Raw genomic sequence first — 27,542 nt, 5'->3', positions numbered from 1 at the left:
CCAAAGTGGTGCATAAGTGAGGTCAGTAGTTGTAGTGCTGTTCTCCTCCATCACAGCTGGTTGCAATCTTTGCTCAGAGCTCTGAGCATTCCAGCCATTAGCTTTCTTAGCTGTCAGCTGCTAATTTTAATAGCATTCTGGCTTGCTGCAAGCCTGGGACTTTCCAGCCTGGTTGTGAACCTGTTTCTCCCCTCCTGAGGGATTTGGCTCTGATTTGGGTTGAGCTATGTGACTGTGTTGAAACCCAGCTCCTCCTGGGGGAGAGGGTTCCTGGGGTGTCAGCAGCCAAGCAGGTTTGTGTGTGGTGATAACAGCTCAATTGGTTTTAGCAGTCCTTATCCCTTTAAGAAAATGCTTGGGGACAGCCTATGGCAATGCCCACCCTGCAGGTCTGGGAGCAGAGGGAACTTTAAATGGAGCCGAGGCGATGTCCTGTACAATACTTTCATTTTTCGTGTAAATAAGGAGAGCTGTAAAGCTCAGCATCTTTCAGTTGGACTCATAGGCTTTAAAGCCGAGTGTTTTCACTGCTTCTGATTATAGAAGTGGAAGGATCTGAAACAGGAAAATGCTTTGATGTTGGCAATTTGAAGAACATGCTCAGTATCACTTTGTGGCAGACCTTTTATTCTTGGCTGCATCAGCCTCGTGGGCCCACGGCAGTGAGAGACTTGGTTGGATGGCTTTGCTTGCACAGCTGTTTTTTTTCCAAAAAATTCCAGGACTCAGCACCACGTTTCCCATAGTGGAAAGCCAACGCTTTCCAGACTCCTGTGTGCAGCACTGGCAGCCATCCCTGAACGTTTCTGTGATGGGTGGCAATTCCTGAACGTGCTCAACCCACGATCCTCTGTGGTCAGGTTGGGTGATCTCAACTAAGAGAGGTTGGTGCAAATGTGTCCAGGGGCTTTCACTGGCTGGTGGTCACCTCTTGGAAAGGTGTGATGCAATCACATCATTTCAGGGGGTGTCATCAGAGTGTCAGTGCACAGAATCAAAGCAGCGGCCCCTCCTGTCCGTGTTGCTGGTGATACATGAGACCTGTGAAATGAGATGTAAACACGGAGTGTTATGTTTCATCCAGGATGACTCTTCTTTTTTTTTTCCCCAAATGTCTCTGCGATGCAGTGATGTGTCCCCATGTCACCCACCTTTGACCCCCGGGATGTGGGGCTGTTTTCAGGACATGACCGTAACTTGATCTTTCTGATGACTCCTGCAGACAAGAGCCAACTAATGCCAATTGTTTGGGTGGATTTCTATTTTCAAGACTCTCGGGCCTGATCTTGTTTCCCTAGCATACCCAAATGAGATTTTTACCCCAGTTTAATTCAGAGCAGAGACAGGTTGTTTATCTAATGAAGACTTTGGAGGTGGCATAGCACATACACTTCTATTAGTTATAGCCCTCAGCATGGGGAATTGACCTGGGAGGTGCAGAGGGCCTTGCCTTGAGATGGATAAGGAGCGAATCATGTTTGAGGTAGTTTGGTAGATCTATGCAAAGCTGTCACCATCCTGGGTTGTTCCAGGTTAGCGTTTATGGCTAACTGCTGCTCCTCCTGCATTTTGAGTTTGAATGCCAGAGATGCTCATGTTTACCATACATAGCATCCTGCTGCTGGCCCTGGTTAAAACCAGATGTTTGTAGAAGTGGGTGAAAGTGAGCTAAATGGCCAGAAAGTAACCAGATCGTATCCCTTTCTCCCACATCATGTCATGCTCAGGCTGGCACGTGCCCAAGTCATGCCTGCCCACTGGAAGGGTTGTTTATGAGCTGTAGGTGGGAGATGTCAGCCAGCAGCCAGCATCTAAACAAATAAATCATTTTTTCTCTCTTCCCCCCCCCCCCAGTATCTAAGTGTGTGGCCTTTGCTGCTTGAGTGTCTCTTTTAAGCAGCTAAAAAAGTTTTTCTAGATGAAGTATGTTTCTAGGCTGAAGTTGAAAGATAAATATAACTCTGAGCTGGTGTATTGAAAGGAGGCCATAGTAAGTGTTATGTTGCCTTATTCAGTGTATTTTTTTTTTTCCCCTCTTTTTGTGGTGATTCTCTTCTAACTTAAAATGGAAAGCCTCCTGAAAGACGTTATATTTCCTGTTCAAAGAAGCTGCATGCTGGAATGCCATTCGCTGGTTTATGCTGCGGGTATCAGAGCCCCCACCCCTCTTCTTCAGCCGAGCTCTATGTGTTTGGAAGGCAGACGCGTTTGCAGCTGAGCCAAGTATAATCATAATAATTCAGGTTGAGAAGCACAGAGCACCCTGTGATTAGCAAAATAATGATTGCATACTGTAGAAACGGAGAGAGATGCTGTGTGACATAGAGAGAGGAACGCACGTTGCAGCTGCTTTGCAAGATGCTCGGCTCACATCCCCCCCACTGGTGATCCCAGCATACGGTTCTGTGCAGGAACCACACAGAGCAAAGCACATTTGTCAAGCAATGATTGCTTTTGAGTTTTCCAGTGAACTGTGCTGATAAAAGAGCAGCCAGAAAACTTGTAAATAAAGGCTCTATGCACTGTGCTCCCAGTGGTAATTTTATTTCTCTTTTTACATTTGGATGCAGATGCTGCGTATGTTCTCTCTGCTTGCCAAGAGACCAAACTTTAAATAATGAGATAGGAAGCTTTCCAAAGCCTTTCCTCTACAGGTGCAAGGTTGGATCCAGGTCAGTGTGATTGTGACAGAGATCTGTTACACAGTGCCACTCTGACATTTGTTAAGTGTGTTTGTAGGCTTGTCACTGATTATTTGCTGCCTTAAAATCTAATCTGCCCTTCTACATAACAGCGAACCATGGATTTTATACATACTTTCCTTTGATGTTTCATCAGCAAGGCTTGATAAAGAGGGCAGGGTTCCATTGGCTGTGTGCTGCTGCCCTACTTTATCTCCTGTAACCTTTGGTGTTGGAGTTGTGGGGCTATTTCTGAGATCTGACTCCTTCCTCCATTCTTTGTGGCTTCAGTGGCCTCGTGCCAACCATTTAGGTACCAGAGTCCTGCTGCAGCGATAGAGGCATCCCAAGTAGTTGGCACTCTGGACCATTCTATCTGCTTGGCTGGCAATGCAGTGAGCCAGTGTAGAAAACTGAGCCAACTGAAAAACAGCAGAAAAAAAACAGTTGGATTTGTCATAGCATGGAGGCATAGGAAAGAACAGGAACAGCTGTGTGCTCTTGTGTAGGTGAGGCTGAAGGAAGATTTGGTGGTGGACCTGGAGAACTCACATTGTCACCTACATCTGCATGCTCAGTGTTTGGGAAATATTTCCTGTGAGTATTGCTGGGCTTCTCCAGACCCAGGCTGTAATTCTGCATCTGCCTGGGATGTTACCCAACCCACACATGTAAATATTGTACATATATAAATAGGGCTTTGGAAAAGAAATAATAATATAAGGTACTCATAAGGTATTACAACCGTTTTTCAGAAGTCTGGTTGTCCTCTGCAGATTTCTTTAAAACCGCCTAAGTATTTGCATAAGACCAGGGGAATAATAATTAAAAAGAACCCAAAAAACTTAATTAGGGTTGTTTTTCTTCAGGCAAGCAGGTGGAGTATGTTCTTTGATCCCATCCAACTTTTGTTTTCTGAGATTTCATGTTTTTCTTTCCTATATCTCTTGTTGACAGTACTCCTAGAATCATAGAAAGGTTTGGGTTGGAAGGGACCTCAAAGCCTATCCAGTTCCAACCCGTCATGGGCAGGGCTGCCCCCCACCAGCTCAGGCTGCCCACAGCCCCATTCAGCCTGGCTTTGAGCACCTCCAGGGATGGGGTATCCACAGCTTCTCTGGGCAGCTGCGCCAGAACCTCACTGCCCTCTCAGTTAAAGTCTTATCTAAATCTCCCCTCTTTTAGTTTAAAACTATTCCTTCTTATCCTATCAATCGTGTATATACATGTATGGATACACATGCATACATACAAGCTCATTTCCTTTATTACAACATATATTTTTCCCAGATTCCAAGACAGCTTGTATTGCCTGTGTACAACTGAATGAGCCATTGAGTTAATACTACTGTGTGAAGTTCAGGAAAGACCAGCAAACATTTTTCTAATAAGAGGATATTCTGGTCCTCTTGATAATCAACCCCCCATTGTAAACTCAATTTGAGTCACAGTTTTAAATCTTTGTTCCAGTGGAAAAGATTTTTATGGGCAGCCCAAACAAGCATTAAATCCTGTTTTTTAGCAGAGTTGCCTAAAATAGTACAGATTCTAAATCGGAAGAGTGACTCTAGGGAAAAGAGAATAAGTTGAAACAATACAAATCATGGTTTGGTGGCACAAACCTTCTGTCCCACCCCAAACCATGATAGAAATTTGGCAGAGATATCAGGCTGGGTTTCCTTGCTGTGAAATGCTGCATGCTTTAGATGGCTGTATGGAACTGGATTTAGATCCTCCCCGTGGGTGGTTGTCCCCTTTTATTTTAGAGATTCCAGTAAATCACTTTGGTGTAGTCTCCACTGTTTTTCTTCTGTGCAGCTGAATTCCTCTGTATTCTACAACCTTCCTGTGTTTGGAGGGGAATATTTTTCTGGGAGATGTGCCCACAGTTTGGAAACATGGTGTCTTTTGGGGGCTTTGAACTCCCATTTCCTTGCCCTTCTCCCCTACTACTTAAGCGCATAGAGCTGCCCAAAGTGGACCCATAGCTCTTCACAGCAGTTCTGCACAGCTTATCTTCTGCGTTTGTTTTCAGTCACTGGAACTGCCATGGCAGCAGCAGCCCTTGAGATTATGATCTTGTCATGACAGAGCATTAAGTCAGGACAGCTCACATTGTGGGGAGGGTACAGCTGGAGCGGCAGTGGGCAATGGGCTGAGAGGAGTCAGTTTCAAGGTGAGCTGGGAAGCCCACATGATTTTATGAGGACGTTGAGGTGCCTGTCTCTGAGCACCGAGTTTTGCTGGCAGCATTGCGGCAATGTAGCCTAGATCTCCTCAAGCACATTCTGCTTTTCCTGAGCTGTTGAAATGTTGCAAGCATCGTTTCCTGCTTCTCTGTCCAGGCATGGATCTTAGCGCTCACATATTCTTCTCTGCACTCCTTACTTGGCTTTGCCTCTGGAGAGCAGGTTTGATCCCTCTGCAGTTGCTCTTGTATCCGTAGTGCTTCAGGCACAGGTGAACTGCCTCCCATGTGATGCTATCCTTTTGTGGTGATATCCTAGCTTGCCTTCAGCTGAGCACTCGCTCTCCCCCTGCTGTGTCCTTTGCTGGCACAGCTGGCATATGGTAGCTCTTTGATATGCTGACTTTGGAAACTTGCAGTGCAGCTGCCCAGTGTTCAGTGTAATATCACATTGTGCAGTTTTCCACACCTTGTCCTTGAGTTGAGAATTGTCCCCTTCTATCTTGATCTTGCCCTTGGTCATCCAGCATTTTTCCTGCTTGCTGATGGCAGAGTAGCCAGAGAACTGAGTATCTGCTCACTTTGCTCTCAGCGTGGTCTGCCTTAGAAATGCTGTAACCCCCTGAGCTGGGCAGAGGACTCCAACTGGCTGGGGCTATCTCAGTACACACCTGGTGCACCCTTACTCTGAGCAAATAAGAACTAGGCTTTTCTTACTTCTTTATTGCATGGAAACAGCAGTCAAGGTATAAAGAGGCTTTACACCTCACAGGTTGTGAGCATGCCCTGCCTTCCATTTCTTTGTCTCATATACTTTCTTTGTTCTTGTGGCTGTGATATTGAAGCATTTTTCCAAAACTGAAGGTGATAGTGATCTTAGTCTTCACTGTAGAACAGTCCCTGAGCAGAGAAGAACGGTGATGTTAGCATATGGAACTGATATATTTATTATTGATGATACCTTTAAATGATTAAACATTCTTCTCCTTGCATTATTTAGGGGAATTATGATATTCATCATTAATGGGAAGATGTCTGTCTAGGGAAATGTGTGATTCATACTCACAAATACCTTCTCTCCTCTAATTATTTCCTTCCTATTGTCTTCTCCCTGCTCTTGCTTTTCCTGCTAAATGATGAGGTGTTTTCTAGCCAGGCAACCAATATAGCACTTAACTAAGAGATGTGGTAATTCAAGTAAGGAGGGAATGCTTAGAAAATCTCATCACATTTGAAAACTCTTGCTAGCAAATATTATCCAGATTAATTATTATTTTTTTAATTATTATTATTATTTTTTTTAATTTTACCATCAAATATGCTGGAAACCCGCACCTTGTTTCTCTTGATTCTTTGGAGCAAGCAGTTCTTGTCCTTACCCAGGTATCTATTGCCCATCAGAACAGAAAATTGAACAGCCTTGCTCTGGTGTTCTTTTGGCTTTTACTTGTGGAAGTGAAGATGATAGTCTTTCTGTGCCTGACTCACAATTATGTCTTGCTTTCCAGACCCTTCCTTCCCAATCTCTGTGCCCTCCTGTGAACACTCTCTAATAGTTTCATGGCCTTCTTACATTGTGGTACCCAAACCTGCACCCATCATGGACCAGAAGGGACAGTCTCTCCCCTCACCCGGTGGCAGTGCTGGCTGTGATGTACCCCAGAGCATGGATGGTCCTTTTGGATGCCAGGGCACACTGCTGACTCATATTCAACTTGCTGTCAACCAGAGCTCCCACATCTTTTTCTGATCAGCTGCTCTTACAGCCTCTCATCCCCAAGACCGTACACATAACCAGGGTTGCCCTGTTCCAGCTGTAGAATCCCGCACTTGCTATTGCTGAACTCCATATGATTGATGATTGCCAGCCCTCCAGCCTTGTCAGGATCTCTCTGCCCTCAAGGAAGTCAACAGATCCTCCTAATTTAGTATCATCAGCGAACTTAACAGCTCATTGAAGCTTCATGCTTTTTATGACTTTAAATAGATGCAATCAGACTTTACTAAATTAAGACTGCTGTTAGTTTTCTTAAATCATTAATCTAAGAGCTATTTCTTAAGGAAGAAAGGGGTATTAAAGTGGAATCGTAATTGCTGACATAACTTTGGTTGATGCTGTAAAATGGACAGGATTTTTTTTCCCCAGAGTCAAACAGCAGGAGCAGAGGAACAATGCCTCCCACTAAGACACAGATTTTCTTTGCTGATATTTATAGTATTTCAGAACCAGTATCCAAGGAAAGCCAAGACCCAGCTTGAACTGAGCTTGGTAAGGGATGCCAAAAAGAACAAGGAAGACTTCTCCAGGTACCTCAACCAGAAAAGGAGAGTCAAGGAGGGTGTCCTTAGTGATTGACACAGGCAAGCTGGTAACAACAGACAAGGAGAAGGTTGAGGTAGTTAACAACATTTTTGACTTGGACTTCTCTCTTATGTTCACCACGTAGCCCTCAAGCATTTGGTTTGGTAGGAAGAGATCGGGGAAGTAACATCCCTCCCAGTGTAAGCAAAGATCAGGTTCATGATCACCTGAGGAACCTGAACATCTGCAAGTCTATGGGTCCTGCACATTGAGCATTGAGTTGGTGACTTCCTCTGGAGCATGCACAACTGAAATAACCATTAGATCAAAAAAAAAAAAAAAAAAAAAGAGAGGATGCAAGAGGCTTTTCCCTCCTTTATTCCTTCCCTTCCTGCCTTTGCTGAAGATTCTTTTTGAACTTCAGCCTCAAAAATCCTTCTGGGACGCCTATAAAGAGTTAATGTTTCTGTAGCTTCTTCCTGTGCAGCAGTATGCAGCAGTACCAGGGAAAACAAGTTGCTGTTACTTCACTCTGTTTTATTGGTGTGCTGCTTGCCCAGACTCTTGTGCTGGAGAAGGTGAGGAGCTCTTCACTTGGCATCTCAAGCTTGCTGAAGTGCATTTACACAGTCTTTCAGGGAAGAATGGAGTAACAAGAGCTCACAGATGAGTATAAACATGGGAATGTGGTGAGTTTCTATATCACAGATAGTTCTCTGCTCCATGTTTTGCATTGTTACCCTTTGGCCAACCTGTTGAACTCTAATGCACCTGGTTTTGCAGGGCACCTTGGTGTCGGGAAAGGAGGCTGTGCTTCCTGGCTTTTGCTGCTGATCAGCTCATTGCCAAGAACACAAGGATTTATTTTTATTTTTATTTCTTTTAATTGAACCTAATCTCTCTGCAGAGGCTCTGTGTAATGTCTTATCCTTGTTTGAAGCATGGAATTTGTCTGCCACTACTAGCATTCTAATGCAGAGAGGCTACAAGACTCATTTTATTCAAAGAATCACAGAATTGTAGGGGTTGGAAGGGACCTCTGGAGATCGTTGAGTCCAACCTCACTGCTAAAGCAGATTCCCACAGTAGCTTACACAGGAAAGTGTCCTGTTGGGTTTTGCATATCTTCAGAGGGGACTCTACCACCTATGTGGTCAGCTTCTTCCAGTGCTCAGTAACCGTCAAAGTAAATGAGTTTTTCCTCATGTTTGTTTGGAACTTCTGTTTTCCTTTTTGTGCCCGCTGCCCCTTGTTCTGTCACTGGGCACCACTGAAAGGAGCCTGGCACCACTGACTTGTCTCCTGCCCACTAGGTATTTATAAGCATTAATAAGATTTACTCTTCCCTTCTTCAGGCTGAACTGACCCAGGTCTCTCAGCCATTCCTCATAAGGGAGATGCTCCAGGCCCCTCATCATCTTTGTAGCCCTCCTCTGGACTGTCAGTAGAGGTTTCCTATCTTCTTTGAACTGAGGAGTCCAGAACTGGACTCTGTGCTGTAGATGTTGCCTCACCAGGGTAGAGGAGAGTAGGATCACCAGGTGTATGGCAGGGGGTGGAAATTAAAAAACAAAACAAAAACAACCTACAGTTTCTGCTGCAAAAACACACTGCTGGAAGAGATAGAGTGATGGAGTACATGATGGTGAGTGTGGGGACACCTGTCCCTGCACATCTCAGCCCTTGGTCATGGCTCAAAAGCACCACAGGATTGTCCCCAGCCCTATGTGTCCCACCTGCTGTATGGGATGCTGCTCGTCACTGAGCAATGACTGCCACCTCTCTGAAGCTGCATCCCCATCCTGATGTTTTCCCTATGCCTTCCACGAATCCCTTTTCTGCCGGCCATCCCTTTGGCCTCTAGTAACCTCCTGTTTGTCTCTGAACATGCCCCCCCTCACCGGCGGGGCCGGCTGCAGGGCAGTGTGTGTTTATGGTGGTCACGCGGCTTGCACGGGGCTATGATGAGTTCCTGGGCACTGAGCATCCACAAACACGTGGCCCCAGCGTGCGGCGCTCCGCTCCTCCGGCCTGGTGCCCAGGAGCTGAGTGGAGGGGGGGGAGGGGGGAAATGTGAATTCTTAACCGTTGACTGCAGAAGAGAATTAATTAGTGAGATAGCAAAAAGTCCCCCCCCCCCCATGTGGGGGAGCCTGAAATCATGAGGCTGCTCTAAGTCTGTGCTTCTGAGCTGTGTGACTGAAGCGAATGAATCACAACTTGAGGGGAATAAAAGTGTGAGTCATAATCACTAATACTACAGAGTGGATTTGCTTTGTTTTTTTGTTCCTTCAGTAATGTGCAGAGAAGCAACGTGAGCCCTTTCACTGCTGTTTCATCAGGGAAGAATGCAACCCTGTCTCCCCACGGCAGTACTCAGCTCTGTGATATGTCCCAGTTGGGTGACCCCAGCCATCTGCCCACAGCCTCGAAGGCCAGGGCAGCAGTCCTGCACCTCTGTCACTGCTGGGCAGTGAGAGGGACAACTTAAAATACCCTGCCTTGGTAACCAGCACCTGTTCCTAGAGCAATTCAGCATAACTTATTGGTTTATGGAGAGTTTGGTTTAATGGTGGCCACTCAGCTCCCACAGCTCAGCAGTGTAAATGCACTGACATAAGCTAGCTGTCACTTTCCCAGAGATGTTCCTACAGCTGCCCAAGTCTAATACACAATACAAATTCAAATATTGGTATTTTTATAGAGTAGCCTATTTTTGGCATTTTGATAGGGAAACCAACTCTCATTGTGCTGTTAAATTTGGACTGGGCTGTGAGTCTGACTCTGTTAAATTCACTTGGACTTCCCTCCTCAAAATATGTGCATAAAAATATAAAGAAAAAGCCAAAACCTAACTTTTTCTTTTCTTGAACAGAGCCAGAAATTCAGCACTGAACCAATCTCTGGGTCCAGTGCTGCTTGATGTGTGAGATGTTCCCCAGGAGGTTGTTTTGGGGTTAAATGGTTCCGTGGTGGGTGGCAGAGCTGGTCTGCCCTGTGTGGCAGCTTCTGCCTTTGGTGCCAAGTTCTGCCTGTTGTGTTATTTTAGCTGATTAGATTAATTTCCTGGATGAAGTAAGTAAGTGACATTAATTATGTTACGTTACCAATACGTGCTGCTGCTTTAGGCCTTGTATGCGCTTTAAAAGATTTTAGAGTACTTGCATTGCTTGAAGGTTCGTGCACAGAATTGAAAACCTGCACACAGTGATGCATGCTTGTATACATACGTACATACAGAGGAAAGAGATTCAGTGGTTTAAATTTTGGTAAGCAGAGTGTTTTGCAATGATGTCATAATCATTAAGTTTGAAAAAGACCACTAAGGTCATTGTGTCTGACCATCAACCCATCCCCACTGTGCCCAGTAACCTGTGTTGCACAGTGTCTCATCTACACGATTCTTGAACACCTCCAGGGATGGTGACTCCACCACCTCCCTGGGCAGCCCGTTCCAATGTCCAACCATACTTTCTGAGAAGAAATTTTTCCTAATATTCAACCTGAACAACTTGAGACCATTCTCTCTAGTTCTATCACTGCTACATGTGAGAAGAGGCCAACCCCCACCTTGCCACAGCCTCCTTTCAGGGAGTTGCACAGAGTGATACAGTCTCCCCTGAGCCTCCTCTTCTATAGACTGAACGATCCCAGCTCCCTCAGCCACTTCCCATAAGACTTGTGCTCCAAACCCTTCACAGCTTCACTGTCCACTTCTCTGGACAAACTCCGGGGCTTTGATATCTTTCTTGTAGTGAGGACCCAAAACTGGGACTGTTGTTTCTGCCTTGTGGTGTTCTTAATTTTTCACTGTTAAAGATAATGGCAGTAGGATAAATGTTATCCCCAGAGTAAAGCTGGCAGCATCTGGGTTCAGCAGTGGCAGCCAGGTGTTCCTGGTACCAGTTCCAAGTTTCACTGCCCCTTATACACCTAAAGCTGCTCTGATGGAGTGATAACACTTGCTATGAAGTTTATAGATGTTTTAGGTATTTTTTTTTCAGTCTTGTGCCAGGTTATTTTTAAGCCAAATCAGTTCCCTGGCTGAGCTCGCTGGCTGACTGTAGGAACAAAAGAAGCAGCATTTTTTTGGGAGACTTCATTGTTGCAGTATATGGAGAGCTGAGAAGTGTGAATGCAAGCTGGTGGGGTTGGTCTGCTGCTGCTCCAGGTAACTGATGTCACTGAGGCTCTGCAGCTCATCTTCTGAGGCAACCCAACCTCATTCACAGATAACAATAAGCTCCTGCAGCAAAGAGAATTCTCTGTTTCCTTCCTCTCTTCCTCCCCAGTCTCCATCTATTAGCCCACTCTAAATCACTCCCATGTTTCCAGTGTGATTAGGGCTGTGTGTATATTTTGGAGCTGCATCTCTGTATTTATTTCAATTTTCTCTTCATAATTTTTCAGGCTGCTAGTAAACAGTAAGTCTAGATCAAATCAAGGAAAATGTGAGATGGTTTTGTTTATTGTCCGTGGAAAGGAGCTGATGGGCCTTTGAGTATGAGGATGGGGAATTTGCAAGTCCTGGGTATGTTCCCCCCCCCCCCCCCCCCCGTGTAGGACTTACAAGGAGGAAATAAGGTCTTGGAATAAGAAAGTGCTTAATTTCTGTCTTCAGTCTTTTATCTCAGCTTGTGTAGGCCAACTGAAGCTGGTCCCATCCATGATGGTAGGGTGATAGCAATGGGAGCAAGAAGCAGGGGCAGTAAAGAAATAATAAATATTCTCCCAGCTGAGTCTGGCCAAAGGTCTGAAATGAGACATGGATTCCCCTTGCAAAGATCTCCCCCCTAATGACACTAAATCAAAATGAAATGGAGATACCGATTTAATTCATGCACTTTTGGTATGTAGAAGTGTCTAAATACAAGTGCATTAAAGCAGGTGAAACGATTCCAGCAGCTTTTCTTGGGGAGAAATACATTATCGCTGCGAGGCTTTGATAGAATGAGGGCAAACTTGTATAAAATGCCAACGCTTCCTGTTGGCTTTGTATTTGCATAATTCTCAATGCTTTCACAGGGCTCCTTGCTTTCGAATGTTTGTCCAAATGTTAAGTAATCCGCAGCAGCCCGGGGCTATCAACGACCATAGTTTCTGCCTAGAAGGGTGGGGAGGCTTTGGCTGAGGAGGACAAGATGAGGTTTTGCTGAAGATGGAACTCTTCCAGGAAATTGGCACTCAGCTATCAGCACTCAGGACAGCCTAATGGTGCTCAGGCTTGTTGTATGGGAGTAAACTCAGGTGCTGCCTCAATCTAGATTAAAAGATCAGACAGTAACTCCTGGTTCTATGGCTGGAACATTTTAGGGGATTCTCCCTTGTTTGTTTGGTTTGTTTGTTTGTTCCTTTGTGGGATGGCTCATTATTTGTCACCGTTCAGTTGTGCCTGTGGTTTACAGGGGCTGGGGTATTGCCAGTGCTCAGTCATTTCTCTGTATCCTCATTGCCAGTGGGATTTATTTCAGCCCATGCTGCAGCCGTGTCTGCCTACAGCCAGGCTTTCTTGTTTGCTTGGCGGAGAGCCCGAGGGCAAAAAGGGTCCCCACATCACTGAGCACTGTGGGACCACTCAGCAAAAATGTCAGGACAGATTTCCCAGCCCCACAGAGAACTGAGGGTGTTCTATCTGGTCCAAACCCACTGATCTCATGAAAATCCTTGCAGCTCCCAAATCAAGCATTGTGCTAGAAGGCGATGGAATACAAGAAATGAATCAATTCACATATCCTGGTAGTTGTATCTAAGCCACAGGGGATGTCCAGAAGGAAATGGTGTCACACATTGGCAAGGCAGCAGCCGCATTTACTGGCTTAATTGAGATTTACTCATTGAATATCTGCAGCTGAAAGGCTGAACTCTGAATGTGGGACTTGAAAAGTTATTTTTTATCTAAACATACAGATCTGAAAGCTGGAAATATATCAGAGGTACAGGCAAATAATCTGAGCGCCTTTGAAAATAAATGGCTTAAGCGAGCACTGAGCAGTAATCTCCCAAGACATAGTAAAAAAAGAAGATAGAAGTTTTTGGGGGATAAGAAACAGGACTGTCTGCTGTATCAGGGAACTGCTGGATAGTAGAATGGAGACACTGGCAGTGGCAGGAACAATCCTGCTCTTACATGCATTAATTGGGAGGAAATTATACTGGGTTTATTGTAGCCTGCACAGGAGGAGCAGTGATAGATGGGAGCGGTGGAGCCCTGCTTGGTTGACAAAAGTCAGGCTCATTTAGAAGCTTTGTTCATCTGGGGTCTGTGCTTAGAAGAGTGGGATAATGTGGCACTGTCTGCCACTGTGTGGTTTTGTCATTGCTGGTAGTTTGAGCTTGATGTGTAATTCCTGTTAATTCTACATATACAGCACAATGCCCAGTTTTCCTTTGCTGCAGAAACAGATTACTCCTGTCTTCATTTCTGCACCTGCAAAATAAGGTATATTGTACTTCTTTACAGTAGTCCTTTAAAGCTCCGAGTTTCTGGAATTTCCCATTAAATGTCTAAGATGAATTCCCATCACAGCGGATGGTTGTAATAGGTATGGCATGTAGGAGAAAGTGCGTAAGAAAAAGCCAATTAAGGGGTGTTATCAATGAGCAGAGGAACATGAGTGCAGAATGCTGCTGCGATCTTTAAGACTCACTCCTTCCTTAACTTCCTAAGCAGCCAAAGAGTATAATCTCACCAATTAATATATGGAGCTGAATCTTGGGGCTTGTTGGGCCACCTGCTGCTCTACTGCTGGAAAACATCCAGAGCTGGGTGTAGCTGGAAAGCATTTGCTTTTTGCCTTGTGCAAGTATCGACTTTAATGGCTGTTTCTGTGATGAGAACAGTCTTGTCTCCTCAGAGCCACACAGGTTAAACACTGTCAGCTCTCATCTCCCTTATAAGAAGGACTCGTCATTCCTTCCTGGCATCTCTGATGGGTTCTGTTCATATTCATCCTTGAATGCAGGCTCCCAGATGGAGCTTAATATCTTAAGGTGTTCTGCTGTTACTGGTATACTTTTACATCTTCTCTTCATTCTCCAACAATTGTTAGTATCATGTAGACCTTGGAGGCCTACTGTGCTAACATCTCTGGTTGTCTCTTCCCAGCCTTTGGTGACATCTGGGTCATATTGATGTAGTATTGAGTTGTCTTCTCACTGAAGTCTCATGCTTGGAGAAATGAGGGGATTGATCCCAGTCTACCAGCAGAGAGTGACATTTCTAGTATTCAGTTTAGGCTTTAACTCTTACTGATCTTCTTCCATTGTTGGAACTAAGCTCCAAGCTTAGTGTCTTTGTGAAGAGGTATGGAGTTCTTAGAAAAAACGAAAACATTCCCTTTTTGTATTTGAACTTTTTTTTTTTTTTTTTTTTTTTTTTTTTTTTTTTTAACAGGGCTTGTTTGGCAGCATGGGATATAAACAGTACATTTAATATGATGGTGTATCTATTTTTGGTTTTAATTTTCATAGTAATGACTAAGAAGATACAGTTGTTGTAAACTGTGATGTTTGTGATTGTAATACACTTTCTGCTACCAAGATAAAATTTCTACTTACAGTTTTCTTCAAACTGGCAGGTGCTTCAGTTATTTGTTTAAAGAATTTGCATCTTTTTAACGGGGATTTCAGGAGCTGAAGTGAAACTCTGAAGGTTTTAGGCAGTGCCATGGTTCACCTGATTTCCAAGGGCCCCTTCAGCACTGTGGGTTGATTGCAGCTTCAACTACCGATGTGATGAAGTCAGTAATAACTCCATGCTGTAGATAGTTGAAACAACTTTTTGCAGCAGTGCAGCTTGGAATAGGGTGCACTCTGCTGTAAGTCCCATCTCATAGAATCATAGAATAGTTTGAGTTGGCAGAGACCATTAAATGTCATCTAGTCCAACTCCCCTGCAATGAACAGGGAAGCTAGCCATTAGGAACAAACTGTCAGTGCAGAACTGATGCTGGCAGAGCCTTTGCTCTCCATGCTTTGTTTCATTTGTGGGGAAGGGAAGAAAAAAAAGAGAAAAAAAAGAGAAAAGCCAGCAAAAACAAAAGCAGAATTTCTGCTGCAGCTGTTTGAAACAATAAATGAGCCACGATGTGATGTGGGTTTTATTTTCTTTCCCTCCGTCATTTCCTCATCCAACTTATTTTTTTTATTTCTCAGTCTTGGCAGTGGGAGCGGCCATTCTCAAGAGCTGGTGCTTTACTTTGGTGAGTCACTGGAACCACATGCACTCTGTTTACTAGAGTGCAGAATGCGCTTGTGCCTTGATACTTCCCTGCATGCTGAGTGACTTTGCTGTTATGAAGCTCTGTGCGTACGACATGACTGTGGGAACTCATCTCTGTAGGGCCAACACCTGAGCTACTGACTAAGGGAGTCTGCAGTGCAGTTGAGGTCAGTGTGATATATAACCCCAGTGATGTAACGCACAAGGTTCTGACCTGCAGGAGGTTGAGCTAGGGTGGCTGAAGCACTTGTGGACACAGCCGCCGTGCTGCCCTTCTCCTGGAGTTTGTTCTGGGACACGTGGGAATGGGAAACATCATGTGAATCAGCTCAGATGTTATCGTGCATTGCAGCTGCGTCATATTAAAGTCACCTGAAATGGGTTACTAGTAGTAGTCTGTACTCTTTTCCGGGAAGAGTAACAAAATGAAGAATAGTGAGTTGCAAATACCTGAGTTATCTGACTTGAACTCATCTGTGCTAGGAAACCAGCATCCTGCTCTACTGCCAGACAGAAATTACACCCAGATGTGTGCATCAGAATAGGTCTGATGGGACAAACCCACAGTAAGAAAGCTGTCTGTGAGATAATACGTGAATATATCTACATAAAAACACAGTTGGTTTAATCAGTGACCCTGTGGTTACATGGACTTGTAAGGGTTGTGGCAGGTGGTCTCCTGGCAATTCAACTGCCGTGGTTAATGTTGTCATCACTGTGTCTGCTCTGCTTCCTGTAGGCTGCGGTGGTCCCTATCAGTGGCAGAAGGGGAACTGTGTCAGCTCCTCAGCTGCTGCAAGTCACAGATGGTGAATTAGTTTAACCTGTTAGTTTAATCTGGGCAGCAGGTCACTCATGGATGCTGGTGCCCAATGGTGGGCAATGACAGGATTATCCTTCCTACTGCTAGGTGCATGGGTCTTCTCTTCAAACATCTGAGGTTGGAGACCAGATGCTGAACAAGGGTGGTGGTTGAGTTTGATCTTGTCTGGTGATTGCTGTGTTACTATGTTTAAAGCCCTTCAATTTCACTGGAAGGCTCATCACATGGTCTCTGCAGGGTTCAAATTCTTAAGAGTTATTCCTGATTCCTTTAGATATACGGAGCTGTGATGCGGATGTTTTAATGCCTTGCATACCTCAGGGCATACTAATGAATAGGACTTCATTGGTGGAACTGAACCATGTATAATGATGTACAACAAATTCCTCCAGGTTGCCTATGTCCATGGGGATGCTTGAGGATTTGGATTTAGAAGGCAATTTCATGGTTTTCCAGAGGTCTGTTTTTGTGGGAAGCGTAATGAGGAGGAGGGTGGCAGGAAGTGATGATGTGAAGGCAGTTGAGGATCACAAGATCTTTAATCCCTCAGTGCCCCACAAGTGGGGCTCTTTATGTCTCCCTGTTCCGCTGCATTAGGGTTAGAAGAGAACAGGCTCCTGCTGTCCTGGTCCCATGTGCTGCCTCCAGTGGTTTTACGCCACTATGAACGCAAATGAAGAGAAAGGAAGATAGGATACTGTCATATTGGCCTGGCTGAATTCATGGAGATCTCTACTAGTAACTGTTTCAATTAAAAGAGGAGTAGAAATTTCCCTCTTTTGTCTGGTGCTGACTGATATGACCATGCTGCTATGAGAATCACATATGCAGTGGCTATACACGTTCCCAAACCTGGTGGAGACCTCCAAAAATAAACTAAAAATGTGCTCAGAATTGCTGCAAATACTTAATTCTTGCCTGCAAGAAACCATCCAAGTCCATCTTGAGTAGCCAAAAGGACTGTTATTGGTGGCTCTGAAAAAAAGGAGCTCTGAGGGAGTGAATTATTCCTCAGGTTTGACTCCTGACCATATTGGTGAGATTCTTACCAGCTAAATCAAGCTTTGTCAACTCAAGGCCAAAGCGTAGATGTGGAAAGAGCAGGCTGGCTTTGGCATATCTGGATATCGGCATGATGCGTTTCCTAATGGTAGGTGTTGGGAAAGCCTGCATCTGCTGTAAAACAAACAGCTCTTTCCTTGGAAGTGTACTTGCTGAGATACGGATGATGGACAAGCCTCCCTTGATTAATGTGACTTCACAGATCGTATTTTCAGCCTCATGGAAAAAATGGAAAAGGTATCAAATGTGTCCAACTATTTAAAGGACAAGTCTGAAGGTTTGAAGGTAATCATCCTAAAAATAAACATTAAAAATGATTCATGAGCTTGGACCAGGTTATTTCAAGATCGAAATCAAGGCCATGGCACTCGAACTCTCAGTGTAGGTTTCCAGGTCATTTTCATTGACTTTGTTCATCTGTACTGCTCCTGAGGTAGGAGAAAAATGTGACTATCTACCAGGATCTTTACACTCTCTTTTTGAAAGCATGTCCTTGAGGAGTCCTGACTCTTCTTGCACTCTTAGGATTGCAGGCCTGTTCTGTGTTGTTTTCGTTTGGTATCTCAATTTACCCATTGGAGGAAAAACAAACAAACAAACCAAAAAGTAGTTATGGTGCTTTTTGTGTGATCAAAGCTGTTGCAGCTTGAAACAGGTTGCCTGGAGAAGCTGTGAATGCCCCATCTCTGAAGATGTTCAAGGCCAGGTTGGATGAGGCCGTGGGCAGCCTGAGCTGGTGGGAGGTAGTCCTGACCATTGCAGTGGGTTCAGACTGGATAAGCTTTAAGGTCCTTCTCAATCCCAGCCATTCTGTGTTTCTATAAACGTTTTTTGGTATGGTGATGTGTACATAGCAACAGTGTGTGAACGGGTCCTATGAGGGCATGGTGTGGCAGGTCTCGGGACCTGCTGGAACGAGCAGCCGTGACAGCCTTGTTTTTCCAAGATAATCTTTTATCAGGAAAGCAGCTTGGAAGATGTAGGTGAAAGGTGATGCTGACCGAGTGCTGCCACTTTCCTGGCTGTGTCCTTTGACTTTTTAGGCTTTTCTTAGCCTCGCTGCATCATATTGCAGCTACTGGGTTGCTCCTCATCAACTTGAGCTGCATCATGGGAAAGGTTTTGTGGACTGGAGAAGTGTGAGCTGCTGCCCGTATGAAAGTTTATGTTTGTTGTGCTGTAGACACGTCTGATCTGATGTCCTGACACCCAAATGGACACATTGGCTGCATTAGAAAAGAGTAAGACATGTCGTATTCTTAAGAAGTGACTGAATAAACTGAATATTCTGTATTCAGTGTTATTTTTATGCTTCATTGCCTGTAAGCCCCAAATAATGAAGTTCAGTTGTTACAATGCCACTTAATCATGAATCTTGATGAAATGCTTTCTCATTCCTTTTCTTTTTCTTTAACCTTGGGACCTTCTTGCACCAAATATATCCCACAATCTGATTATGCACCATGTGGAAAAATATCTTCCATTATCAGTTATACATTTGCTATCTTATGTAAACAGGGAAAGCTGCATAGAAAGGCTGCTAACATTTGCTCCTGCATAGTCCCCAATAGGAAGGTGAGCAAATGAGAAAGAAGACTGGCAAAAAGAGTTTCATGAAGAGTGACTTTTGGAAGAAGCTATTTCAAAGTATTTTGGCTTGGATCATAGACCTGTGAATTGCTTCACTTAAGATCACGTCCTCTTGCAATAGTGTCTCTCCATTCTTGGTGAGGGATTCTTGGATGAAGGATGGCCATCTTCATGAAAACAGTTTTTCTGTTCCCCTGCCATATCCACAGAGCTGATGATGACTGCGAAAGAGAAATCCTGACTCAGCTGGATTCAGTAGAGAAAACCCAATGGGACTCCCCCTAGCAAGTTTATGTGACAAGAATTAAACCCTATGCTTAAGGAAGGCTTATCTAGTTAGCAGATGTATCTGCACAGTAGGGATGGCACAACCATGACTTTACCCACAGGTGCTGTGGTAGACAGTGCCTTTCTCCGCTGGAACAGGGCAAAGAGCAGACAGGAAGCAGTGAGTGAAATGTACCCTCAGGAACCCTTTGTCAGGCAGGACGTTGTCGTTTGGGTAAGAGAAAGAGACCTTTTGGACTGTTCTGCTGAGATTCATGGAGTGTGCCTTATAGGCAAATGAAGTAGTTAGCTGCATTCACATGGAGCTGATGGCATGTGGCTGGGCATTCCTCTGATGCCTATAGGTGCTAATGAAAAGTAATCCTACCTGTTTTCTATTTAGTATTCTCATAATTCTTCTTTGAACACCAAGATGTGGAATTCCTTTCAAAAGTAGTATGCAAACTCTTCTGAAAACTTGGGCATTAGGCACTGAGGAGCCTGAACTGCATGACATGGATAAGAAGTGCAGTGCATAACAAGTCTTAAAATAAAACATAAAAATGAATCTCCTCTTTGAGTTGCAGGAAATGTAGTTGCTTTTGTGCATACATGAAAGTGTCCATCCCTCCAGCTAAGCCAGAGCCTTACTGCTGTCCTGCCAGCATATAGAGGAGCACAGACATCAGTGCTTGGTGAGAATCTTTGCATCTCTTCCTCCATCCAAGCAGAAGAGGGACTCTCCTTTGGATACTGGGAGAAGGAGCATTGGGTTATAGCTTTGTAGCAGAACTGCAATGATGCAATAAATAAAACATTTCCATGCTGGAATTAGTTAAACCAACACTACATCTGTGTTTGAATGAAGCTTAATCCTATGCTGTTATGAGATCTTTCCTAATAATAATAATTTCATTCACCTCAAGAGGGTCCTGAGCTAGCACCCGTGAACTTAACTGTGCTGCACATGAATGCAGCCTGTGTCAGCAGGTAGGCATTTATTTGGATTTGCCAGCAATTGCTGAAATGAATCAAAGTACTCCATGGGCTTTGGTTCGACTGAAAACACTTTCTGTTATTATTTACGGAATATTGAACATGTGCCCTTAGTAAACGGGAGGTTGAAAAAAGTAACAGGAAGATAAAGCCTAATCTGCCAAAACACCTTTGGATTTGCTGTTCCCAGAGATGTTTTGAAACCTTCACCTTGGTTGCCTCTACAGGATTGTGTGCCAGCATGGGGGGCTTCTCCCAAGCTCTGCTGGGTGTAGGTGTGCACCCATCCTGGAGCAGGGACCTTGAGCCAGGCATGATCGGACTCAACGAAAACTGTTACTGCTCTCTCACATCCAGGTTTTGGAGGATGAGGCAGCCACTGAAAGTTAAGCTTTGAAAGGAGCCAAACAGTATGCATGAAATTCATAAGCCACAGAAGGGGGGTGATTTACAGTGGTTTAAAAAATGAGTTATTCCTGCTTGGTTCCCTTGCTTTTGACTGGTTTGCTTGACCTGCTCATCTACTGAAAGCACTTCCAGCAAAGAGCAGTGTTTGGTTTCTCTGTGGGTTGGTGAGTTGATGCCAGGCAAAGAGGGGCCCACAAAGCACCACAGGGAGGATGTAGTGCTTGGAGGGTGCTAGAGAACTGCAGCACAGTCAGAAATATGTCCCTCAAGCCTTCTTGAACCAACAAGACCATTTGCTGCTAGTGGACTTGGAGCTGCATCAGCGTAGTGTGGCAGTGGCAGCAATCAGACTTGGCAAGCACTGGAGTTTCTGTCTGATTCTTTGTCCCACCAGTGCCCTTAGCAGAACCAGCCACAGCAAATGGCACATCCATGCCTCCTGAGAGTTGAAGCAGTGGCAACACGGAGAGTGTAAAGATGTGAATTTCAAACCCAACTTAATAGAGGAATATAAGAATAGACGAGGCTGTAGTAGTGATGGGCTGATGAAAGCCAACTTAGCTGTGAAGGAACTGCCTTGGCAATATTGGTTGGCTTTACCTTTGAAAGGTAAGTAGTTGGTACCTTCTGTTGCTTCTTTCTTTCCTTTTAATGAGATCTAATTAATGTCACAGTTAGCCACTTCTATAATTTTAGTACAACTCTTTTGCACCTAGAAAGATGTAGTTATGAGAATTTAAGTATTCGTTTAACTATAAAGCATGTTTTTAGCCTTTACAGTAACAAAACAAATCCTGTAAACTCAAAGAATAGGTTTAACACAAATAACTAAAGTGCATTGATTAGAAGGATTATTTCTGTAGCTGGCTTAGTGATTTTTGTTGGTAAAATAGTTAACTTTGTTGTAGACTAAAAGTCATAAATTAATTATAACAAAAACTTTAGATAGCTTCGGGAAGCCAGGATGGCTTCTCAGGAATCGAGCCAGGCTCAGTTGATCACGGGTAAAACAAGAAGTGAGGCTGCAGAGAGTTCCCCATTTCTTGGGGTTCCTCAGCTGTACCTGATGGGGGTACCCCACAGGAGGCAGTGAAGGATGCAGCCCCATGGCCCAGCTCCATCTGGTACTTGTGAGAGCTCTTTCAGGCCTTTTGGGCTAGACATGGGTTGGCTGGGGAGCTGATGGTTTCCTTGTTGCCACGTGCATGTGTAAGGTACCTGAGGGAAGAAAGGAGCTCTTGTTTGAGCCTGCCGGCAGTGTGGGAGGTGAAGCAGTGCCCGCTTGGGTGTCAACAGAGGGGCAGGGATGGAAACCTGGGCAAGTGCCAGGGTAAATACCAAATGTCTATTCTGTTGTAAGGAATTATAAGAATTCCAGAATTAAAAAGCCAAAAAGGCTGAGCTTGTGTGCTAATTAGGCTCCCACTCAGGCTTATCTGTAGCTTATCTTCTCCAGTGAACGGGACCATGGTCACCTCACAGTCCTTGTCCCATTATAACTGCTGCATACTCCGCTGGGCATAAGTGAAATGCTAAATTAATTGCATCCGTGCAAGATATAGAAAGTGCCTTTTGTTTCTTTTGCAAGCAAAGAAGTCAGCTGCTCGGGAGGGCCATCCGCTAGCAGTGTTTGCCTCAAAGGGCTTTTCTGTGTGGCTGAGCTCTTTATCGTGCCTGATCTATGATTTGGGTCTTTGTCACAGCTGGTGATTGCCTCCCGCTCACTTGTAATGTGCGCAGAGCGCAGTCACCAAGACCTTTCAGAAATAATGAATTCCCATCTCTTTTCTTCTCTATTTCTAAGGAGCAATGTGATGCTATGCTCAGGGTATTGACTCAGGCAGCCTCGGCCCCGACAGGGTTGTTGCTGCAGATGTTAAGGTAGATGTGTGTTTCAGTATCTTAAAACTATTATAATTGGACATTCTTCTTTTTGTTTTGTTTTGTTTTGTTATATTTGATCTCAGAAACAGAAAGAAATACTGTTCATGCTTTGTGAATTTTTACAAATAGGTACCCCGCCAGTTCTTTTCAGCAGGGAGGAGAAGCACAGTTGTATTATCCCTGTTATGCTGGTGGCCAGGTAGGTAGCAATGATGTGTATCTGCTATTAAGTGTTGTGCGCTTGTGGGGTTATCAAGATAAACACCGACTCAGTAATGTTATGCTTGTCATGTGGCACTTCTATAGCAGTGCAAGCAGTGGGTGACAGTCCCTCCTGTAAGATACAGCTAAGGGCAGCGACAGCATTCATAGCTCCTGGGGTATTCTTGGAGAAGGACTTTGCTCACAGAACTGTACTGGCAAGGACTTCTTGAGGTCTAGCTTGCACTGAGGAAAACAGTGCTTTTGAACCATTAAGCTTGGAAAGATGATGTGTGGTTGTCACTAGTTAGAGCTTGGTTGAGATATAGACCCAGCCATCAAGTATGGGTATTCAAGGATATGTATGAGTACTCCAGAATGGTTATGGGTAAGATTTAGTGTAATAATACCTAAAATGGAACACTGAGTGTAAAAAAGGCACTTCCTTGAAAAGTCTCACAAGAATCAGCAGCCTTAGAAGTGCTGAGTTTTGTTTTATCCAGTGCCCTGTCATTGAACAAAGCATGTGTGGTTGTTCCCACTCTGATTGGAGGGTACTCCTGTTTTTGTCATTCTCCTTTGAACCTGTTTTGGTTGGAGTTCACAGGATTAACTTTTTAGAGCAAAAAGTGGTAGGATGGGACGTTATAAATGGTTGTGGTCTTCACCTCATTTTCCTACAATACTATGTAATGCAAATAGTGGCTTTGGCAGTCCATACAAGGATGCCTCTGACTGATGCACAAGACAAGTTGACTGACTCTTGGGGTTTAATGAGCAGAGTGAAGTCGTCTCCTGGTTTGCATTGCTAGTTGGGTGTTTTGATGGAGCTCCTGCAAAGTGCAGTTCCATATTAATCACGTCCTAACCACAGCCACGTTTTCTGATGGAGGAACCAAAGCCCTCTCTCTAGAAGCTGCCTGGTTGTGGTGGTTGGTCAAACTTGTGAACCCTTCAAAAGCAGTCAGTTACTCTAAGAATTTGGTGCCTCTGAGTGAGAATGAAAGGGAGCAGCAATCTTTATTTTTTTGGAAAACAAACAAACACAAGAGAATATTTGAAGTATTTTAGTTTTAGGATTTTCTTGATTGTTTTTTTAAGAGGACATAAATATGACGTTCAGACAAACACCAGTGTCCTTCCATGGCTCCTTGAAATAAATGAGTTCAGACTGTACACTGCCTCACTGATGAAAAACACAAGCCCTGTTGACCTGGAATCTCTCAGTTTCCCAGGTTCAGTCTATAGCTCTTCTAAAATTCTGTGTTTGGGAGCAGGGTTGTAACAGCTGAGAGATTTCAGAGATGGGTTGAACTAATTAACCAGCTGGACACTGGTGCAAGGGACAGTCCAGCTTGATCCTTTGCTTCTCCTACCACTGTCGATGCTAAGCTCACCAAACATGGAGGAATCCATTCCCCCCTGTTGACTGGGTTATGCTTTGTGCTCAATTGTATCTGCTGCTTGGGGGGTTTGGCCAATGCTTGAGCTTGACCCCAGCAGAGGCCTAGGTGAGAGAGAGGACAGACTGTGTCCTGTGGTGGCTTACAGCCTCCACCATAGCACTGCTGCCTTTCAGTAAATAGACCTGCAGCCTTTTGCTTAAAAGAGATGGAGAATTGGCAGGAAAACATAGACAATTTTTTTTTTTTTTTCTTTCTGTTTTTCATTCCTTTGCTGGGCTTTGAAAAATTTGTTTCTGCATAGGAATGTAGAGAGGGGCCATTTGGGGATGTTTGCCATGTTTTGGAGGGGTGAATTTGGAGCACATTGGATGTGGGACAGGAACAGCAGAGACAAACAGCCCTGCTTACACTTGCGCTCATAATAAAGTTCCTGCTGTAGTAATCTGCTGCAGATAGTGAGGTTTTACAGGTCCCTCACTGCGCTTAGCTCATATGGTTGGGTTGTAATGAACAAGCTGAAGTGGAAAAACAGCCTTTTCCTTAAACCAAAAACACAGGCACGAAAAACACCCCTTTGTTTTTTTTTAAACAGACATTGCACTTGGGACCCTTTAATGGTAAATATTTAACAGGTGGAAGTCCTTATTCGTTTTTCTTTTCCCTCCATATTTCTTAATTATCAACAAGTCTTTCTTTTTTTTTCTTTTCTTTTCATTTGGCTATTAATCATCTGAGGCTCTCTTGGGTACCCTCTGCAGTGCTCTGCTCGTTGCTGTTTTCCTTCAGCTCATGTGACTTGGTCTTGCTGCCCTTGAGAAGGAGCTGAGGGCTCTGAGTGCTGCTGTATTTTGCAGCCTATGCTGTGTTTATTTGGAGCCAGACTCGTGCTCAGTGTTTTGCTCAGTGTGGGTGGCTGAACTGTGCCCTCCTGATCAAGTGCCGGAGTTGTTATTCATCGAGGGATGAGAAGGAGGAATGTGTTTCTCAGATGCTGGACTGTCACTTGCAGTACAGATGTACTGCTGCATGACTTTCTCTGTGTTCTTTTGGGCAAGACCTGCAGGTGTTTGTCAGTGCTTAGACCTCTAATTTGTGAGGGAAGCAGAATGCTGCTGTAAGCCTGGAGTGCAATGTGCTGGAGCCGGAGGTGAGGTCTGCAGGGCAGACAAATGCAGGATTTTAAGGGCAAAGTGAAATTAGCTGAAAAGTTGACTTTCCGAGTTTATCTCCTGAGCACAAGAGCTTGAATGTCATCTGCATCCCATACTGGGACATCCTGCATCCTGCCCTCACAGCCTGGAAGGGAAGGTGTTGATCACCTGACACACTGCGAAGGAATATGCTTAAAATGAACACGTATCATTGGTTTATCAGTTGTTCCAACCCTTAAACTAACTAGAAAGAGGTGGATATTTATGTAGGCATAACGGAACAAGTGATCTTCCTGCCCATAGCTGCTCCATAGCCTCAGGTTCTGCTGCCATCCAGAATCACAGAATTGATTGACAAACCCTCAACTCAGGTTGAGGTTGGAAGGGACTACTTGGGTTCATCTAGTCCTACCCTGCTTCAAGCAGGGTTCCTGCTGGCAAATAATGGCAAGAGGAAGAGAAGAAAAAGCATCATTTTTTTGTATTTTCTTCCTTTTGTTTCTTTTACTCATCTGCTGATGAAAGTGTACATGGTGAGCCAGAACAGAAGCCCTATTCCTCCTGGCTCTTAGTTGACTGGTGATGGATTTTTATCGGTTGGCATGCACATATTCTGTAGATAATTAGTTTAGAGAAAAAACAGCTTATGGTTTCAGGCAAGTGTTCTTTCACTGGAGAAATACCTTTTGCAGGCATTTTATGTATCTTAAAGTCATCAGAGTGGCTGGGATTTGCTAAATGATGAGTGGGAGAGGAGTTATTTTGGGACAATCATGTCCTTTTCTATGTTTTTTCTTTCATCAGCTCAGGGTTTTGGTAAGCTCTGAAGGTTTGTGTCATTTAGGTGGGACATGACATGGGGATATTTTGTTTGTTAGCCCTACCCATCACTGGAATACTAAAGAAGCAAGGAGACTGTTCCATGATTCTATGATTCTGGTTTCAAGAACTAGAAGACTCGAGGGAAGACTTAAAATTGCTTTGCACTGATTTGAGTGTCAGATTTTGTAGTCTGTGGCTGATATATACCAAGAAGACACTAGATTTCAGGGAGTTATAGTGTCATCAGTCCTACTGTTGGCAACTGTGACTCAGGTTAGCTTGGTTTATGTTAAGCCTGCATCTTTACAAAGCAGAGAAGGCAACTCTGTTGCCTTCCTTAGTGAGAAAGAAGGTTTGATGAAAGGCAGGTTGCATACTGAACGTAATGTAAATAGAAGTGAGTGGAATTCATAGAATGGCCACAATGACCATGTAGTTTCAACCCTCCTGCTATGTGCAGGGTCACAAAACACCAGACCAGGCTGCCCAGGGCCACATCTGGCCTGGCCTTGAATGCCTCCAGGGATGGGGCATCCACAGCCTCCTTGGGCAACCTGTTCCAGTGTGTCACCACCTTCTGTGTGAAAAACTTCCTCCTGCTATCTAATCTAAACATCCCCTGTCTGAGTTTAAAACCATTCCCCCTTGTCCTGTCACTATCCACCCTCATAAACAGCCATTCCCCCTCCTGTTTATACTCTCCCTTCAAATACTAGAAGGCCACAATGAGGTCTCCCTGGAGCTTTCTCTTCTCCAAGCTAAGCAAGCCCAGTTCCCTCAACCTTTCTTCATAGGAGAGGTGCTCCAGCCCTCTGATCATCTTAGCGGCCTTGAATTCAGTTTATGATAAGCACAGGTTTCTCCAAAGTTTTAAAGAGGAGAGGAAAAAAAAGAAAAAAAAAAAAAAAAAGAGTTGCATTCTGAACATTTAATTATTCACTTGGTTATTTCTTCTGTTTTTTTCATTTCTGATGACGTTTCATCTGTTTGAGGATAGGACTTCATTGACACAATTAGCAAAACAAAGCAAACGATTATCACACCTTTTATTTAAGCCTGTGCTATTTAATGTATTTGCTTGCACTTTCATTACTCATTTGCTTGGTTACAATACACAGTGATATCACCTTTCTGTGCTGCTAGAGCTAAAACAAAGCAAAGAAAAAAAATCTTTTGGCTTTGAGCTGCTCTCTGCTGTTTTTATGACAGATGAACTAGAAAGCAATGTTGGGCAGGGAGTTATTTGAGTTTCCTTTCACTGCTTGCAAGGCATTATTTCCGGGCCTGGCAATTGACTGGGTTTATGTGACAGCTTTCCTATCTTAAAATAACAAACAAAAATCCCAGCAACTTGATTCCCAGCACTGTTAGTAATATCAGGTTTTAAAAGGAAAAAAAAAAAAAAACAACAAAAAAACAAAGCAAAACAAAATTCTGATGCCTTTATGCACATCAAAGAGCTAGAATCTTTATGACTAATTCCCTGGGTATTTGAAGCCACATTGCTGAGAGGTTCTTATTTCATTTGAACGTGGAGGTG

At 44.1% G+C, this 27,542-nt stretch overlaps 1 long non-coding RNA gene across 5 annotated transcripts in view; it reads left to right on the top strand.

Moving 5' to 3' along the window:
* LOC140248636 (uncharacterized) overlaps nt 1-27,542 on the top strand; it is a 243,151-nt gene that overhangs the window by 9,623 nt on the left and 205,986 nt on the right. The window contains exon 1 of one of the 5 annotated variants that reach the window (XR_011902870.1): nt 15,325-15,372. The exons of the other annotated variants lie outside the window; for them this stretch is intronic. This is a non-coding gene — a long non-coding RNA (uncharacterized lncRNA). Of the gene's footprint in view, nt 1-15,324; nt 15,373-27,542 lie in introns of those variants that run through there. 5 annotated transcript variants of the gene reach the window in all.

This window comes from Excalfactoria chinensis, chromosome 2, assembly GCF_039878825.1.
Source record: "Excalfactoria chinensis isolate bCotChi1 chromosome 2, bCotChi1.hap2, whole genome shotgun sequence".
Lineage (NCBI taxonomy): Eukaryota > Metazoa > Chordata > Aves > Galliformes > Phasianidae > Excalfactoria > Excalfactoria chinensis.
This window is presented reverse-complemented; position numbering and strand designations above follow the sequence as displayed.